The 18736-nt window shown below is 39.4% G+C and overlaps 2 long non-coding RNA genes across 2 annotated transcripts; one reads left to right on the forward strand and one right to left on the reverse strand.

The window, feature by feature from the left end:
- The first annotated feature begins 678 nt into the window (after positions 1 to 678).
- LOC136243021 (uncharacterized) lies at positions 679 to 6709 on the forward strand. The gene is made up of 5 exons (XR_010694712.1): positions 679 to 968; positions 3801 to 3847; positions 5929 to 5967; positions 6418 to 6518; positions 6569 to 6709. It is a non-coding gene; the product is annotated as an uncharacterized lncRNA (long non-coding RNA).
- Positions 6710 to 12652: 5943 nt separating this feature from the next.
- LOC136242959 (uncharacterized) lies at positions 12653 to 18662 on the reverse strand. Its single transcript, XR_010694681.1, has 5 exons — positions 18371 to 18662; positions 15490 to 15536; positions 13385 to 13423; positions 12834 to 12934; positions 12653 to 12783 (listed from the first exon to the last, which is right to left on the reverse strand). It is a non-coding gene; the product is annotated as an uncharacterized lncRNA (long non-coding RNA).
- Positions 18663 to 18736: the final 74 nt, after the last annotated feature.

Here is an 18736-nt window from a genome sequence, read left to right on the forward strand (position 1 = left end):
AATTTATCAACTTTGATGACTCATAACTACAGACTGGAAAAGGCTATTGATTTACAATTTGGCCAGTAATGAGCACCAACATAGTCTATTTAGTAGATAGAGAACTTTTCACATTAATGCATTACCTGAGGACTTAGTTATGGTCTTCTGAATTCGTAGAATTGGATGTGTGTGAAGACCCCTTTTCACAAATCCGGTCACATATATAACAGTAAGTAAAGGTGTTGAAAAAACAGTTTTCACACATTCCATGGTTTGTATCCAGTTTCCATAGAGGGTTCAAGCTTCCCTAATTAAGGGTCCTAAACTAAGGTGACACAGTAAAGCAAATGTACAATAATTCTACATGACCTGGTATCAGGGAAAGTTAAACATGGAGATAAGCCAGGTCCTAAACCATACTTATCTAGCACAGAAGAGAAGGAATTAGCTGATTTCTTAGTACGTAGATATTACCAAAGTGGGATATGGTAGAACAAGGAAGCAAGTACATACCATCACAGGATCATGTGCACGTGACAAGGGAAGACTGTAGAGTCACCAATAGTGGCCTCAAATGGATGGTTCAGAAAGTTTATGGATAGACAACCATAACGATGCGTGTATTTTGGGGCCAATTATAAGTCTAATATTACAAACGGTAAAGTAAATAGGCGCTTCGCGCGCTGCGCGCGCGAAGCGCCTATTTACTTTACCGTTTGGTCACTAGGACATTAGGCAATTGGAATTCGCAAATTCCAATTGCATAAGTTTCAATGCTCAAAGTTTAAGAATTTATAAACACTGCTGACCTGGTTTGTTAACACGTCGAGGCGTTAATTTCCTCTGTTCCTGACATGGCAAATAATTAAAATTTTAGCGTTCATTCAGTACGCACGTGGTGTAGTGGTACTAGGCTCTGTCCAGAACTCAAGTCTACCCCCAAGGAGTGGTCAGCACACAGAGAAAACTGCTCAAACGGACTAAAGGTAAGTAGAATAAGTAGATACACACGTTGAGATTATATTGTTTTGAAAGGCTAGTGTGGTACCAGACTACTTTCTCTAAATAAAATGCACCAGTTGGCGTGGCTATGGTAATCTTGCATAGACCAGACAGAATTTTTTCTTAGTGTGTGAGTGCGGAATAAGTGGCCAATCAGCACCCACCATAGAGCTGGTGAAACGTTACACAGAAATTCTATGGGAAGTGTACTAGATCACTTATTCCCCACCCACACACAAAAGAAGAAAGTCGGTCTGATCTTAGCTATATTATAGTGAGTGATGTTGAAATGGGCTCCTTCACCCCATTGGTATTCCCTACTTTTTGGGGGAATGGGAGGTGCGGCTAGTATTGCTTACAAGAGGTTAGCATTTCTGCCTGCTGCTTAGAAAGACCAGTAGTGTAGTGTCCTGGATTAGATGCTCCACCAGTTTTTCTTTACTGTAACCCTGCCAGTCCAGTTACTATCGCAGCACTTGACCTTGCAATGTGTGAGGGTCAGGTGCATGCTTCCATCGCATGTACTTCAATTGCTGTTTCTTGTTTATTTACTTGTTATTTTTCAAAAAAAAAAAATCGCGCAAAAAAAAATAAATCCAGTAGTATTGGCTACCAGCTTTTTTTAAAATGTGGGTTGTGGAGTAGAAAGAGCAATAAATGCATTGTATACAAACTGGTTAAACCTCTACCTTATCCCATCACCATTGTATGGCATGCATATGGGTTTAAGTCTCCACAAAGGACTCGACTGTATCGTTATTAGAAGTAGACAGCATGCCTATACTACCTACTGTCAAGGAGGTGTCACTCTAATGTATCCTGTATTGTACGATCTTCATCCTTTAAACAAGGGATTTTGGCATAGGACAGTACAAGCATCATTTCAAGTAGCACTTTTACATTCAATAATTGTAACGTGATCTTGGAAACCTACCTTTTTGGTTTATTTTCTGTTTAATAGGTTAAATGAGGTATTGGGTGCTTATCTATCTTGTGTTAAAATTTTAGTTTAATATCCTGAGACGTGGCTGGTTTACTGTCCGGTACATTACAAACTAGTGCATTAAGGTTTGTGAGTGATTAAGGGTGACAAGTGGTGTTTACCAATAATTCCATACATGGTCTGATATAATCACCGAAGCTCCTAGGAAAAAGAAGCTTTGGGTGGGAAACTTTACAGCACGAAAGTTTAATAGTTGCTTTTATCAAAACAAATTGTTGAAATTTCATTTAAGTTTTTGCTGTATGTAGAAGTCAAGGGTCAAGGTACACTCTTGGTAAGAAATCCAACTTTTGTGGATCGTCAACCATCCTGAGATCATAAGGCAGGCAATGTACTAGAGCAGACGCCTTATTCCTTATACAGACACCTTATAAATTTGTTTTTCATGGCCAACATCAAAGGTGGGGGTATTACTACTAGGTATAGCCTAAATATTTCTTTTCAAGGTTAACCCTTAAATCTGCTTTTCGAAAATGCATGTTTACACAATATGGACTCGCATGGTGACACTAGGTGAGATAACTTAATTCTTACAGCCTTACAAACACACATAGATTTAAAAAGTGTGTCCACTGGGCTACTTGGAGGAGCACTGTGACTACTGTGGCTTACTTATTATGAAGTGATGAACATCGACATGTCAAGTCTCCGTGTTTCATAATTCTTGCCACATGCTTACTTTTGATTGTGGGATTACTCACGTAAATCATATATTGCCTGATACAAAAATTCACGACAAGTCCTATGGAAGTCACTGCAAGGTGATAGGAGCAACTACCATCGAGTCATCGACCATTTTATAGAGGTATGTAATAAAAAGTTTGCATGTTCCCTACCAAAAAGTTATTTTCATGGCCTCACTATGTAACATTAGGGTAAAACTCTAGGTATCATTTTAATCCTTGTTCCATCACAAGTAGAATAATGCAAATCGCATAGCCATAGAATGGATGCTTCGAAAGTTACAGCGCTCTATGCAAGGCATGTGTATTTATTAAGTTTAAATCCAGTTTTCTTGATTATGCAGGTTTAAGGGTTAAGTGTTGCTAAAGGTAAAATTTTCACAAATACAGTGGAACCTGTCTATAATGGTCACCTTGGGACCAGATATATCTGGCCTTTATATACAGGTGGCTGTTATAGAGAAAACCTGCATAAGGTGGTCAGCAACATTTTAGTGGCTATGACTGTTATAAATGAGTAATTATTATAAAGAGGCTCGCGCCAACCGCAATGTAGTAATATTTTAGTACAGAAACAGCAAGGTGAGCCTGTTATGGATGTTGGTTATAGCTATTGAATACGATTAAGCAATGAAGACTGATAGATTATATAGTATTTATTGAAAGGTAGGAAGTGGGATAATTGCCCGGCGCATTAATTGAAATGATGCCGTGGTGCCAGGCAATTTGCTTAACAAGCCACCATAAAAGGTAGCGACCGCTATACGAAGAAGAAAGTTATGTATACAGTGATTCATGGGCAAATTCTTGGTTGGCCGTTATACGCGTTAGACAGGTGACCGCTTAATGCAGACCACAATGCATACATTTGTATTGGAAAATATTTGGGACCTCGTGACCATGGCCGTTATACAAAGGTGACCGCTTAATCCAGGTGACCGTAACACAGGTTCCAATGTACTACCCAAATGTATTACTCTCTATGGGAGGTCTAAATATTTCAAGGATAAAATTTTGCTGATACCCCCCCCCCCCCCAACACTGCACAATCAGCAAAAAAAAGTTTCCCCTTAAAATATTTAGGCTATACGGTATATGCAGTGTAATGCACTTGATTTATTTTTTTGTAGCCAGATGATAGAGCGCTGGTATCACATACCCGAGGAAAATTCTAAGTGTAAGTTTAACTGTTAAATGAAAGTATGAATATACTCATTTGATAGTTGTTCTCCACACTACATAATGCCCTTGACTTCTCTACTACTCTAGATCTTTTGTGTCACAATTTCTATTTGTATATTGTATCATTGTCAAGTTTCATGGTAGTGAATTATTCTTCCCTAAGATTGGCCATGCATTGTGACATGTTTAGTGCATGCTTGTAAGTTTAAAGTTCACTCTCAGTGTGCTCCAGTACAAGTCTGTCCCGTCCAGTTATTTAATGAGCTTTATCCACAATTACATCATAGCACAAAAATGGCAATAAGAGTGGGGATTGTTTGTACAGATAGCCATTAGAAGGGATAACTTTTGAGATTTTCCTCGTTAAGAAAGTGAGAGAAATCTCTGGTAAGACTTGTTTGTTAACTATCTTTCTATGTAGAAGCATGCACAGTTGCTCTTCTCGAACACTCCAGATCTGGTTTTGAAAATAAAACCAGAGCTAGGTAAGTATCTAAAAGTGTGAAAATGCATTCCCCAACAGAATTTTCTCCTGCTGTCTTCATGGCAAACATCTCAAAAGCTTATCCCTTCCAATGGCTCTGTACAAAGTACCTCCACTTGTAATTGTGAATGAAACTCTTTTGGGACCTTTGAAATGTAGCCCACCTAACTGTGCTAGTGATGACGTGGTATAACAGGAAGAGTAAAATTAATGCTAGATGGCATGTTATGCACAGAAGTATCTTCTAAACTGTTTTATAGTTTAACTATCATGTTTTTTCTCGCCAATCCTCTCAACAAAGCCTCAAAGCTGCTCTTCATTTTCATTCACGTTCGTAAGGGACATACACACTTTCAACTCAAAGGGATAAGCTATTCCTGGAAGTCTACAAGGCCTGTACCAATGTTTTTCAGTTATTAAATGCCTGTAAAACTTGAAGAGAAAGTAAATCAAAAAGTATAAGGAGAGTCGTGTCACCCATGTTTCAGCCTGCCAGAAAGAAATCACAAAGTTTACTCGTAACTGTTTATTACAAACTTCATTTCGCTTTTCTTACGTACAAGCTGCTTTTATCATTTAACGATTTTGCTCACGTAAGTGCGTATGGACCAGCATAGATAAGTAGATAGGCATGCACACGCACACGCACACACACAGTGACCCACACACACACTGCACACACACACACTGCACTACACACACATGCACACACACACACTGCACTACACACACACACACACACACACACACACACACACACACACACACACTCACACACACACACACACACACACACACACACACACACACACACACACACACACACACACACACACACACATGCACACTACACACACACATACACATGCTACACACTACACACACACGCACATGCACACACACACACACACACACACACACACACTAATACACACATACTGCACTACACACAGAAACACACACACACACACAAATACACACGTACTACACAAATACACACTACACCACACACGTTCTACACACTACACACAAATGCTACGCACTACAAAGAGACACACAGACACACACTGCACTACATACAGGTGCACACACTACACACACACACACACACACACACACACACACACACTGCACTCACCACACACATACTACTCACACACGTACACTGCACACACACACACACACTCTACACACATACCTTACACACAGACTTTCTACATACTACACAGAGACACACACGCGCACACTACACTAAGGCATGCACACGAACACTACACGCACACTACACACATACCACACACTACACACACACATTACACACATACCCTACACATACATGCTACACACACACACTACACACGCACACACCACATACGCTATAGTAGTGTCATGTAGTTTAGCAACAGTAGACACATGTAGTTATAATGTAATGCTGCTACATGTGTCTCTGTGTATGTGATACATGGATACACGTGTCTCTCACTACATGTTTCTCTGTGTAGTGTCATGTACTATAGTAGTGTCTATAGTTTGCATACTGCAGTTTCACACCCATCCCAGAGTCTAATTTTCATTAAATCTCTTTTTTACAGACATGCTACTGGACACCCAAGAATTACATGTTACTGCTGGTGAGTGTACTTATATGCTATACACATTTATTGGGTTTGACAAATCCGACATGAAGCAAGGCCATTTGGTCTTTAGCAGCTTTTTGGTCTCATTCGAAACTCTGTGGAAGTGAAACAATATGCAGTCACTGTAACGGATTGCATTTTAAAATGTATATCCTAAAGTATGATAATACTGTATAGTTCTGCAACCTCTCTCCATGAGACTCGGACAGTTCTCCTGTGGTTTATTGAAGCTCAAGCTCCTGAGTAGTGCACAGGCATCCCAGCTCTGGTTTACTGGGTGGCAAGCATTGTAGCTGTGCTTCACATGGCTCTGCTTTTTTTTTGCTTTGTTAGTGTGTGCATGTGCGTGTGTGCGTGTTGGATAATGTAGTCCAAAAGTATGTGTGTGCATGTGCTTTCTCCATTTTCCGTTTTGTTATATCATGTTCAACTCTAACTTTGTAGGTGTGCTATAAGAATCTGGAGAAGTATGTGTTATAGAGAAGACACCAAGGAACAAGATGGTCGATTCGAACCATGCTAGACACAGCGTAGTGTTTCTCAATGTAAGCTACATTCTGTTCTGTGTTGCTGCTTATTATCATGTGTACTGCAGGTCATCAATACTCTTGAGAACTGTTTCCTAATACTGTTAAAGGATATTGTGACAAACTTGACTTTTCACGTGTAATGTGTGCTATGAAATAGTGTTGTATAGTTCATTCAGAGCTTTGTTAAGAATTCCAATTTATACTTATGGTTTGTTACTGGGGTTTTGCATAATACGGAGCTACACCGTTCAAACTCTTGATAATGTACCCAATGATGACACTACTACCTAAGATGACACTACTAGCTACTGTACACCATGTAGGGTGATATAAGGGTGTTGGAGTAGGTGGGACACCACTTTTGGCTGAATTATGCAAAAACAAATTGCAAACTCAATCTTGATGAAACAAAAGGTAGAAACATGCGACTTGGTGTTTATTTATAATGGCAATTCAGGTTAACTTTTTCCGTATTGAGTGCCTCTAAATAATCATTGTTGTGTTTAGCTTTGTTTATGTGTCTCTGTAGCTACCTTGGAAACAGTCTTAAACTGTATTATGAAGGTGCTTATTGATCAGTGTATTAGGTCCCTATTACCTCAGATCGGATAACCTCCTTGTGACAGTAAAATATCAACAAACTTGCAATTGGTTGGTCCCAAAGTGTCTGTTAAATTAATATAATATTAATTATATAGAGGTTATACTGTAATGTCACTATTGCTGCCAAACATGACACCACTAGTTACACACTGTAGAATGATAATGTCACTATATAGTTAGACAACATGACACTATTATAGTTGCACACTGTAGTGTGATAATGTCACTATAACAATAGTTACCTAACATGACACTACTAGCTATGCACTGTTTGGTAATAATGTCACTACATGACACTACTACTTACACACTGTAGGGTGATAATGTCACTACAAGACACTACTAGTTACACACTGTACCATAACACTACTAGTTACACACTGTAGGGTGATAATGTCACTACATGACACTACTACTTACACACTGTAGGGTGATAATGTCACTACAAGACACTACTAGTTACACACTGTAGCATAACACTACTAGTTACACACTGTAGCATAACACTACTAGTTACACACTGTAGCATAACACTACTAGTTACACACTGTAGGGTGATAATGTCACTACGTGACACTACTACCTACACACTGAAGGGTGATGATGTCACTACAAGACACTACTAGCTACACACTGTAGCATAACACTACTAGTTACACACTGTAGGGTGATAATGTCACTACAAGACACTACTAGCTACACACTGTAGCATAATCGATGACACTACTAGTTACACACTGTAGGGTGATAATGTCACTACAAGACACTACTAGCTACACACTGTAGCATAATACTACTAGTTACACACTGTAGGGTGATAATGTCACTACAAGACACTACTAGCTACACACTGTAGCATAACACTACTAGTTACACACTGTAGGGTGATGATGTCACTACATGACACTACTAGTTACACACTGTAGGGTGATGATGTCACTACATGACACTACTAGTTACACACTGTAGGGAGATGATATCACTACAAGACAGTACTAGCTACACACTGTAGCATAACACTACTAGTTACACACTGTAGGTTGATGATGTCACTACAAGACACTACTAGTTACACACTGTAGCATGACACTACTAGTTACACACTGTAGGGTGATGATGCCACTACATGACATTACTAGTTACCCATTGTAGGGTGATGATGCCACTACATGACACTACTAGTTACACTATGTAGGGTGATAGTGTCACTACATGACACTACTACTTACACACTGTATTGTAGGGTGATGATGTCACTACAAGACACAACTAGCTACACACTGTAGCATGACACTACTAGTTACACACTGTAGGGTGATGATGTCACTACATGACACTACTAGTTACACACTGTAGGGTGATGATGTCACTACATGACACTACTAGTTACACACTGTAGGGAGATGATGTCACTACAAGACAGTACTAGCTACACACTGTAGCATAACACTACTAGTTACACACTGTAGGTTGAAGATGTCTCTACAAGACACTACTAGTTACACACTGTAGGGTGATGATGCCACTACATGACATTACTAGTTACACATTGTAGGGTGATGATGCCACTACATGACACTACTAGTTACACTATGCAGGGTGATAGTGTCACTACATGACACTACTACTTGCACACTGTATTGTAGGGTGATGATGTCACTACAAGACACAACTAGCTACACACTGTAGCATGACACTACTAGTTACACACTGTAGGGTGACGATGTCACTGCATGACACTAATAGTTACACACTGTAGGGTGATGATGTCACTACAACACACTACTTGCTACACACTGTAGGGTGATGATGTCACTATATAGTTACGTATTCAACATATATGACACTAGTTATTGTGGCATGTTGGGACATTACATCACCATACAGTGTGTAACTAGTATTAGCTGTATTGCCATGCTGTGAGATTATCACCCTACATTGTGTAGCTAGTAGTGTCATGTTGGGTAACTATAGTATAGTGACATCGTCACTCTACAGTGTGTAACTAGAGTGTTGTGTAGTTACATCATCACCCTACATTTTGTAACTAGTAGTGTCATGTAGTGACATTATCACTCTACAGTGTGTAACTAGTAGTGTCATGTAGTGACATCATCGCACTACAGTGTGTAACTACTGAGTAGCGTCATGTAGTGACATCATCACCCTACAGTATGTAGCTAGTAGTATCAAATGGTGACATCATCACCCTACAGTGTGTAACTAGTAGTTTCATGTAGTAACATCATCACCCTACAGTGTGTATAATAACTAGTAGTGTCATGTTGGGTAACTATTGTTATAGTGACATCATCACCCTACAGTGTGTAGCTAGTAGTGCCATGTATTGACATCATCACTCTACAGCGTGTAGCTAGTAGTGTCATGTTGGGTAACTATAGTATAGTGAAATGATCACCCTACAGTGTGTAATTATTAGTGTCATGTAGTGACATCATCACCCAACAGTTTGTAACTAGTAGTGTCATGTAGTGACATCATCACCCTACAGTGTGTAACTAGTAGTGTTATGCTATAGTGTGTAGCTAGTAGTGTCTTGTAGTGACATCATCACCCTACAGTTTGTAACTAGTAGTGTCATGTAGTGACATCATCACCCTATAGTGTGTAACTAGTTATGTTATGCTACAGTGTGTAGCTAGTAGTGTCTTGTAGTGACATCATCACCCTACAGTGTGTAAGTAGTAGTGTTATGCTACAGTGTGTAGCTAGTAGTGTCTTGTAGTGACATCATCACCCTTCAGTGTGTAGGTAGTAGTGTCATGTAGTGACATTATCACCCTACAGTGTGTAAGTAGTAGTGTTATGCTACAGTGTGTAGCTAGTAGTGTCTTGTAGTGACATTATCACCCTACAGTGTGTAAGTAGTAGTGTCATGTAGTGACATCATCACCCTACAGTGTGTAACTAGTAGTGTTATGCTACAGTGTGTAGCTAGTAGTGTCTTGTAGTGACATTATTATCCTACAGTGTGTAACTAGTAGTGTCATGCTACAGTGTGTAGCTAGTAGTGTCTTGTAGTGACATTATCACCCTACAGTGTGTAACTAGTAGTGTCATATATGCTACAGTGTGTAGCTAGTATTGTCTTGTAGTGACATTATCACCCTACAGTGTGTAACTAGTAGTGTCATGCTACAGTGTGTAGCTAGTAGTGTCTTGTAGTGACATCATCACCCTTCAGTGTGTAGGTAGTAGTGTCATGTAGTGACATTATCACCCTACAGTGTGTAACTAGTAGTGTTATTCTACAGTGTGTAACTAGTAGTGTCTTGTAGTGACATCATCACCCTACAGTGTGTAACTAGTAGCGTTATGCTACAGTGTGTAACTAGTAGTGTCTTGTAGTGACATTATCATCCTACAGTGTGTAAGTAGTAGTGTCATGTAGTGACATCATCACCCTACAGTGTGTAAGTAGTAGTGTTATGCTACAGTGTGTAGCTAGTAGTGTCTTGTAGTGACATCATCACCCTTCAGTGTGTAGGTAGTAGTGTCATGTAGTGACATTATCACCCTACAGTGTGTAACTAGTAGTGTTATGCTACAGTGTGTAACTAGTAGTGTCTTGTAGTGACATTATCATCCTACAGTGTGTAAGTAGTAGTGTCATGTAGTGACATCATCACCCTACAGTGTGTAACTAGTAGTGTTATGCTACAGTGTGTAGCTAGTAGTGTCTTGTAGTGACATCATCACCCTTCAGTGTGTAGGTAGTAGTGTCATGTAGTGACATTATCACCCTACAGTGTGTAACTAGTAGTGTTATGCTACAGTGTGTAACTAGTAGTGTCTTGTAGTGACATCATCATCCTACAGTGTGTAACTAGTAGTGTTATGCTACAGTGTGTAACTAGTAGTGTCTTGTAGTGACATTATCATCCTACAGTGTGTAAGTAGTAGTGTCATGTAGTGACATCATCACCCTACAGTGTGTAACTAGTAGTGTTATGCTACAGTGTGTAGCTAGTAGTGTCTTGTAGTGACATCATCACCCTACAGTTTGTAACTAGTAGTGTCATGTAGTGACATCATCATCCTACAGTGTGTAACTAGTAGTGTCATGCTACAGTGTGTAGCTAGTAGTGTCTTGTAGTGACATTATCACCCTACAGTGTGTAACTAGTAGTGTTATGCTACAGTGTGTAACTAGTAGTGTCTTGTAGTGACATCATCACCCTACAGTGTGTAACTAGTAGTGTTATGCTACAGTGTGTAACTAGTAGTGTCTTGTAGTGACATTATCATCCTACAGTGTGTAAGTAGTAGTGTCATGTAGTGACATCATCACCCTACAGTGTGTAACTAGTAGTGTTATGCTACAGTGTGTAGCTAGTAGTGTCTTGTAGTGACATCATCACCCTACAGTTTGTAACTAGTAGTGTCATGTAGTGACATCATCATCCTACAGTGTGTAACTAGTAGTGTCATGCTACAGTGTGTAGCTAGTAGTGTCTTGTAGTGACATTATCACCCTACAGTGTGTAACTAGTAGTGTCATGCTACAGTGTGTAGCTAGTAGTGTCTTGTAGTGACATCATCACCCTTCAGTGTGTAGGTAGTAGTGTCATGTAGTGACATTATATATATCACCCTACAGTGTGTAACTAGTAGTGTTATGCTACAGTGTGTAACTAGTAGTGTCTTGTAGTGACATTATCACCCTACAGTGTGTAGCTAGTAGTGTCATGTAGTGACATTATCACCCTACAGTGTGTAAGTAGTAGTGTCATTATCACCCTACAGTGTGTAACTAGTAGTGTTATGGTACAGTGTGTAACTAGTAGTGTCTTGTAGTGACATTATCACCCTACAGTGTGTAAGTAGTAGTGTCATGTAGTGACATTATTACCAAACAGTGCATAGCTAGTAGTGTCATGTTAGGTAACTATTGTTATAGTGACATTATCACACTACAGTGTGCAACTATAATAGTGTCATGTTGGCTAACTATATAGTGACATTATCATTCTACAGTGTGTAACTAGTGGTGTCATGTTTGGCAGCAATAGTGACATTACAGTATAACCTCTATATAATTAATATTATATTAATTTAACAGACACTTTGGGACCAACCAATTGCAGGTTTGTTGATATTTTACTGTTACAAGGAGGTTATCCTATCTCAGAGGTAATAGGGACCTAATACACTGATCAATAAGCACCTTCATAATACAGTTTAATACTGTTTCCAAGGTAGCTACAGAGACACATAAACAAAGCTAAACACAACAATGATTATTTAGAGGCACTCAATACGGAAAAAGTTAACCTGAATTGCCATTATAAATAAACACCAAGTCGCATGTTTCTACCTTTTGTTTCATCAAGATTGAGTTTGCAATTTGTTTTTGCATAATTCAGCCAAAAGTGGTGTCCCACCTACTCCAACACCCTTATATCACCCTACATGGTGTACAGTAGCTAGTAGTGTCATCTTAGGTAGTAGTGTCATCATTGGGTACATTATCAAGAGTTTGAACGGTGTAGCTCCGTATTATGCAAAACCCCAGTAACAAACCATAAGTATAAATTGGAATTCTTAACAAAGCTCTGAATGAACTATACAACACTATTTCATAGCACACATTACACGTGAAAAGTCAAGTTTGTCACAATAGTATTAGGAAACAGTTCTCAAGAGTATTGATGACCTGCAGTACACATGATAATAAGCAGCAACACAGAACAGAATGTAGCTTACATTGAGAAACACTACGCTGTGTCTAGCATGGTTTGAATCGACCATCTTGTTCCTTGGTGTCTTCTCTATAACACATACTTCTCCAGATTCTTATAGCACACCTACAAAGTTAGAGTTGAACATGATATAACAAAACGGAAAATGGAGAAAGCACATGCACACACATACTTTTGGACTACATTATCCAACACGCACACACGCACATGCACACACTAACAAAGCAAAAAAAAAGCAGAGCCATGTGAAGCACAGCTACAATGCTTGCCACCCAGTAAACCAGAGCTGGGATGCCTGTGCACTACTCAGGAGCTTGAGCTTCAATAAACCACAGGAGAACTGTCCGAGTCTCATGGAGAGAGGTTGCAGAACTATACAGTATTATCATACTTTAGGATATACATTTTAAAATGCAATCCGTTACAGTGACTGCATATTGTTTCACTTCCACAGAGTTTCGAATGAGACCAAAAAGCTGCTAAAGACCAAATGGCCTTGCTTCATGTCGGATTTGTCAAACCCAATAAATGTGTATAGCATATAAGTACACTCACCAGCAGTAACATGTAATTCTTGGGTGTCCAGTAGCATGTCTGTAAAAAAGAGATGTAATGAAAATTAGACTCTGGGATGGGTGTGAAACTGCAGTATGCAAACTATAGACACTACTATAGTACATGACACTACACAGAGAAACATGTAGTGAGAGACACATGTATCCATGTATCACATACACAGAGACACATGTAGCAGCATTACATTATGACTACATGTGTCTCTGTGTACATGTGTCTACTGTTGCTAAACTACATGACACTACTATAGCGTGTGTGGTGTGTGCGTGTGTAGTGTGTGTGTGCAGCATGTATGTGTAGGGTATGTGTGTAGTGTGTGTGTGTAGTGTGTGGTATGTGTGTAGTGTGCGTGTGTGTGTAGTGTTCGTGTGCATGCCTTAGTGTAGTGTGCGCGTGTGTGTCTCTGTGTAGTATGTAGAAAGTCTGTGTGTAAGGTATGTGTGTAGAGTGTGTGTGTGTGTAGTATGTGTGTGGTGAGTGCAGTGTGTGTGTGTGTGTGTGTGTGTGTGTGTGTGTGTGTGTGTGTGTGTGGTGTGTGCACCTGTATGTAGTGCAGTGTGTGTCTGTGTGTCTCTTTGTAGTGCGTAGCATTTGTGTGTAGTGTGCAGAGCGTGTGTGGTGTAGTGTGTATTTGTGTAGTACGTGTGTATGTGTGTATGCAGTGTGTGTGTGTTTCTGTGTGTAGTGCAGTATGTGTGTATTAGTGTGTGTGTGTGTGTGTGTGTGTGTGTGTGTGTGTGTGTGTGTGTGTGTGTGTGTGTGTGTGCTTGTGTGTGTCTGTGTAGTGTGTAGCATGTGTATGTGTGTGTGTGTGTGTGTGTGTGTGTGTGTGTGTGTGAGTGTAGTGCAGTGTGTGTGTGTGTGTGTGTGTGTTTGTGTGTGTGTGTGTGTGCGTGTGTGTGTAGTGCAGTGTGTGTGTGTGCAGTGTGTGTGGGTCACTGTGTGTGTGCGTGTGTGTGTGTATGCCTATCTACTTATCTATGTTGGTCCATACGCACTTACGTGAGCAAAATCGTTAAATGATAAAAGCAGCTTGTACGTAAGAAAAGCGAAATGAAGTTTGTAATAAACAGTTACGAGTAAACTTTGTGATTTCTTTCTGGCAGGCTGAAACATGGGTGACACGACTCTCCTTAGACTTTTTGATTTACTTTCTCTTCAAGTTTTACAGGAATTTAATAACTGAAAAACATTGGTACAGGCCTTGTAGACTTCCAGGAATAGCTTATCCCTTTGAGTTGAAAGTGGGTATGTCCCTTACGAACGTGAATGAAAATGAAGAGCAGCTTTGAGGCTTTGTTGAGAGGATTGGCGAGAAAAAACATGATAGTTAAACTATAAAACAGTTTAGAAGATACTTCTGTGCATAACATGCCATCTAGCATTAATTTTACTCTTCCTGTTATACCACGTCATCACTAGCACAGTTAGGTGGGCTACATTTCAAAGGTCCCAAAAGAGTTTCATTCACAATTACAAGTGGGGGTACTTTGTACAGAGCCATTGGAAGGGATAAGCTTTTGAGATGTTTGCCATGAAGACAGCAGGAGAAAATTCTGTTGGGGAATGCATTTTCACACTTTTAGATACTTACCTAGCTCTGGTTTTATTTTTAAAACCAGATCTGGAGTGTTCGAGAAGAGCAACTGTGCATGCTTCTACATAGAAAGATAGTTAACAAACAAGTCTTACCAGAGATTTCTCTCACTTTCTTAACGAGGAAAATCTCAAAAGTTATCCCTTCTAATGGCTATCTGTACAAACAATCCCCACTCTTATTGCCATTTTTGTGCTATGATGTAATTGTGGATAAAGCTCATTAAATAACTGGACGGGACAGACTTGTACTGGAGCACACTGAGAGTGAACTTTAAACTTACAACCATGCACTAAACATGTCACAATGCATGGCCAATCTTAGGGAAGAATAATTCACTACCATGAAACTTGACAATGATACAATATACAAATAGAATTTGTGACACAAAAGATCTAGAGTAGTAGAGAAGTCAAGGGCATTATGTAGTGTGGAGAACAACTATCAAATGAGTATACTCATACTTTCATTTAACAGTTAAACTTACACTTAGAATTTTCCTCGGGTATGTGATACCAGCGCTCTATCATCTGGCTACAAAAAAATTAATCAAGTGCATTACACTGCATATACCGTATAGCCTAAATATTTCAAGGGGAAACTTTTTTTTTGCTGATTGTGCAGTGTTGGGGGGGGGGGGGGGGGTTATCAGCAAAATTTTATCCTTGAAATATTTAGACCTCCCATAGAGAGTAATACATTTGAGTAGTACAGTGGAACCTGTGTTACGGTCACCTGGATTAAGCGGTCACCTTTGTATAACGGCCATGGTCACGAGGTCCCAAATATTTTCCAATACAAATGTATGCATTGTGGTCTGCATTAAGCGGTCACCTGTCTAACGCGTATAACGGCCAACCAAGAATTTGCCCATGAATCACTGTATACATAACTTTCTTCTTCGTATAGCGGTCGCTACCTTTTATGGTGGCTTGTTAAGCAAATTGCCTGGCACCACGGCATCATTTCAATTAATGCGCAATTATCACACTTCCTGCCTTTCAATAAATACTATATAATCTATCAGTCTTCATTACTTAATCGTATTCAATAGCTATAACCAACATCCATAACAGGCTCACCTTGCTGTTTCTGTACTAAAATATTACTACATTGCGGTTGGCGCGAGCCTCTTTATAATAATTACTCATTTATAACAGTCATAGCCACTAAAATGTTGCTGACCACCTTATGCAGGTTTTCTCTATAACAGCCACCTGTATATAAAGGCCAGATATATCTGGTCCCAAGGTGACCATTATAGACAGGTTCCACTGTATTTGTGAAAATTTTACCTTTAGCAACACTTAACCCTTAAACCTGCATAATCAAGAAAACTGGATTTAAACTTAATAAATACACATGCCTAGCATAGAGCGCTGTAACTTTCGAAGCATCCATTCTATGGCTATGCGATTTACATTATTCTACTTGTGATGGAACAAGGATTAAAATGATACCTAGAGTTTTACCCTAATGTTACATGGTGAGGCCATGAAAATAACTTTTTGGTAGGGAACATGCAAACTTTTTATTACATACCTCTATAAAATGGTCGATGACTCGATGGTAGTTGCTCCAATCACCTTGCAGTGACTTCCATAGGACTTGTCGTGAATTTTTGTATCAGGCAATATATGATTTACGTGAGTAATCCCACAATCAAAAGTAAGCATGTGGCAAGAATTATGAAACACGGAGACTTGACATGTCGATGTTCATCACTTCATAATAACTAAGCCACTGTAGTCACAGTGCTCCTCCAAGTAGCCCAGTGGACACACTTTTTAAATCTATGTGTGTTTGTAAGGCTATAAGAATTAAGTTATCTCACCTAGTGTCACCATGCGAGTCCATATTGTGTAAACATGCATTTTCGAAAAGCAGATTTAAGGGTTAACCTTGAAAAGAAATATTTAGGCTATACCTAGTAGTAATACCCCCACCTTTGATGTTGGCCATGAAAAACAAATTTATAAGGTGTCTGTATAAGGAATAAGGCGTCTGCTCTAGTACATTGCCTGCCTTATGATCTCAGGGTGGTTGACGATCCACAAAAGTTGGATTTCTTACCAAGAGTGTACCTTAACCCTTGACTTCTACATACAGCAAAAACTTAAATGAAAATTTCAACAATTTGTTTCGATAAAAGCAACTATTAAACTTTCATGCTGTAAAGTTTCCCACCCAAAGCTTCTTTTTCCTAGGAGCTTCGGTGATTATATCAGACCATGTATGGAATTATTGGTAAACACCACTTGTCACCCTTAATCACTCACAAACCTTAATGCACTAGTTTGTAATGTACCGGACAGTAAACCAGCCACGTCTCAGGATATTAAACTAAAATTTTAACACAAGATAGATAAGCACCCAATACCTCATTTAACCTATTAAACAGAAAATAAACCAAAAAGGTAGGTTTCCAAGATCACGTTACAATTATTGAATGTAAAAGTGCTACTTGAAATGATGCTTGTACTGTCCTATGCCAAAATCCCTTGTTTAAAGGATGAAGATCGTACAATACAGGATACATTAGAGTGACACCTCCTTGACAGTAGGTAGTATAGGCATGCTGTCTACTTCTAATAACGATACAGTCGAGTCCTTTGTGGAGACTTAAACCCATATGCATGCCATACAATGGTGATGGGATAAGGTAGAGGTTTAACCAGTTTGTATGCAATGCATTTATTGCTCTTTCTACTCCACAACCCACATTTTAAAAAAAGCTGGTAGCCAATACTACTGGATTTATTTTTTTGCGCGATTTATTTTTTTTTTTGAAATATAACAAGTAAATAAACAAGAAACAGCAATTGAAGTACATGCGATGGAAGCATGCACCTGACCCTCACACATTGCAAGGTCAAGTGCTGCGATAGTAACTGGACTGGCAGGGTTACAGTAAAGAAAAACTGGTGGAGCATCTAATCCAGGACACTACACTACTGGTCTTTCTAAGCAGCAGGCAGAAATGCTAACCTCTTGTAAGCAATACTAGCCGCACCTCCCATTCCCCCAAAAAGTAGGGAATACCAATGGGGTGAAGGAGCCCATTTCAACATCACTCACTATAATATAGCTAAGATCAGACCGACTTTCTTCTTTTGTGTGTGGGTGGGGAATAAGTGATCTAGTACACTTCCCATAGAATTTCTGTGTAACGTTTCACCAGCTCTATGGTGGGTGCTGATTGGCCACTTATTCCGCACTCACACACTAAGAAAAAATTCTGTCTGGTCTATGCAAGATTACCATAGCCACGCCAACTGGTGCATTTTATTTAGAGAAAGTAGTCTGGTACCACACTAGCCTTTCAAAACAATATAATCTCAACGTGTGTATCTACTTATTCTACTTACCTTTAGTCCGTTTGAGCAGTTTTCTCTGTGTGCTGACCACTCCTTGGGGGTAGACTTGAGTTCTGGACAGAGCCTAGTACCACTACACCACGTGCGTACTGAATGAACGCTAAAATTTTAATTATTTGCCATGTCAGGAACAGAGGAAATTAACGCCTCGACGTGTTAACAAACCAGGTCAGCAGTGTTTATAAATTCTTAAACTTTGAGCATTGAAACTTATGCAATTGGAATTTGCGAATTCCAATTGCCTAATGTCCTAGTGACCAAACGGTAAAGTAAATAGGCGCTTCGCGCGCGCAGCGCGCGAAGCGCCTATTTACTTTACCGTTTGTAATATTAGACTTATAATTGGCCCCAAAATAC

The sequence above is a fragment of the Dysidea avara genome, chromosome 13 (assembly GCF_963678975.1).
Source record: "Dysidea avara chromosome 13, odDysAvar1.4, whole genome shotgun sequence".
Classification (NCBI taxonomy): Eukaryota; Metazoa; Porifera; class Demospongiae; order Dictyoceratida; family Dysideidae; genus Dysidea; species Dysidea avara.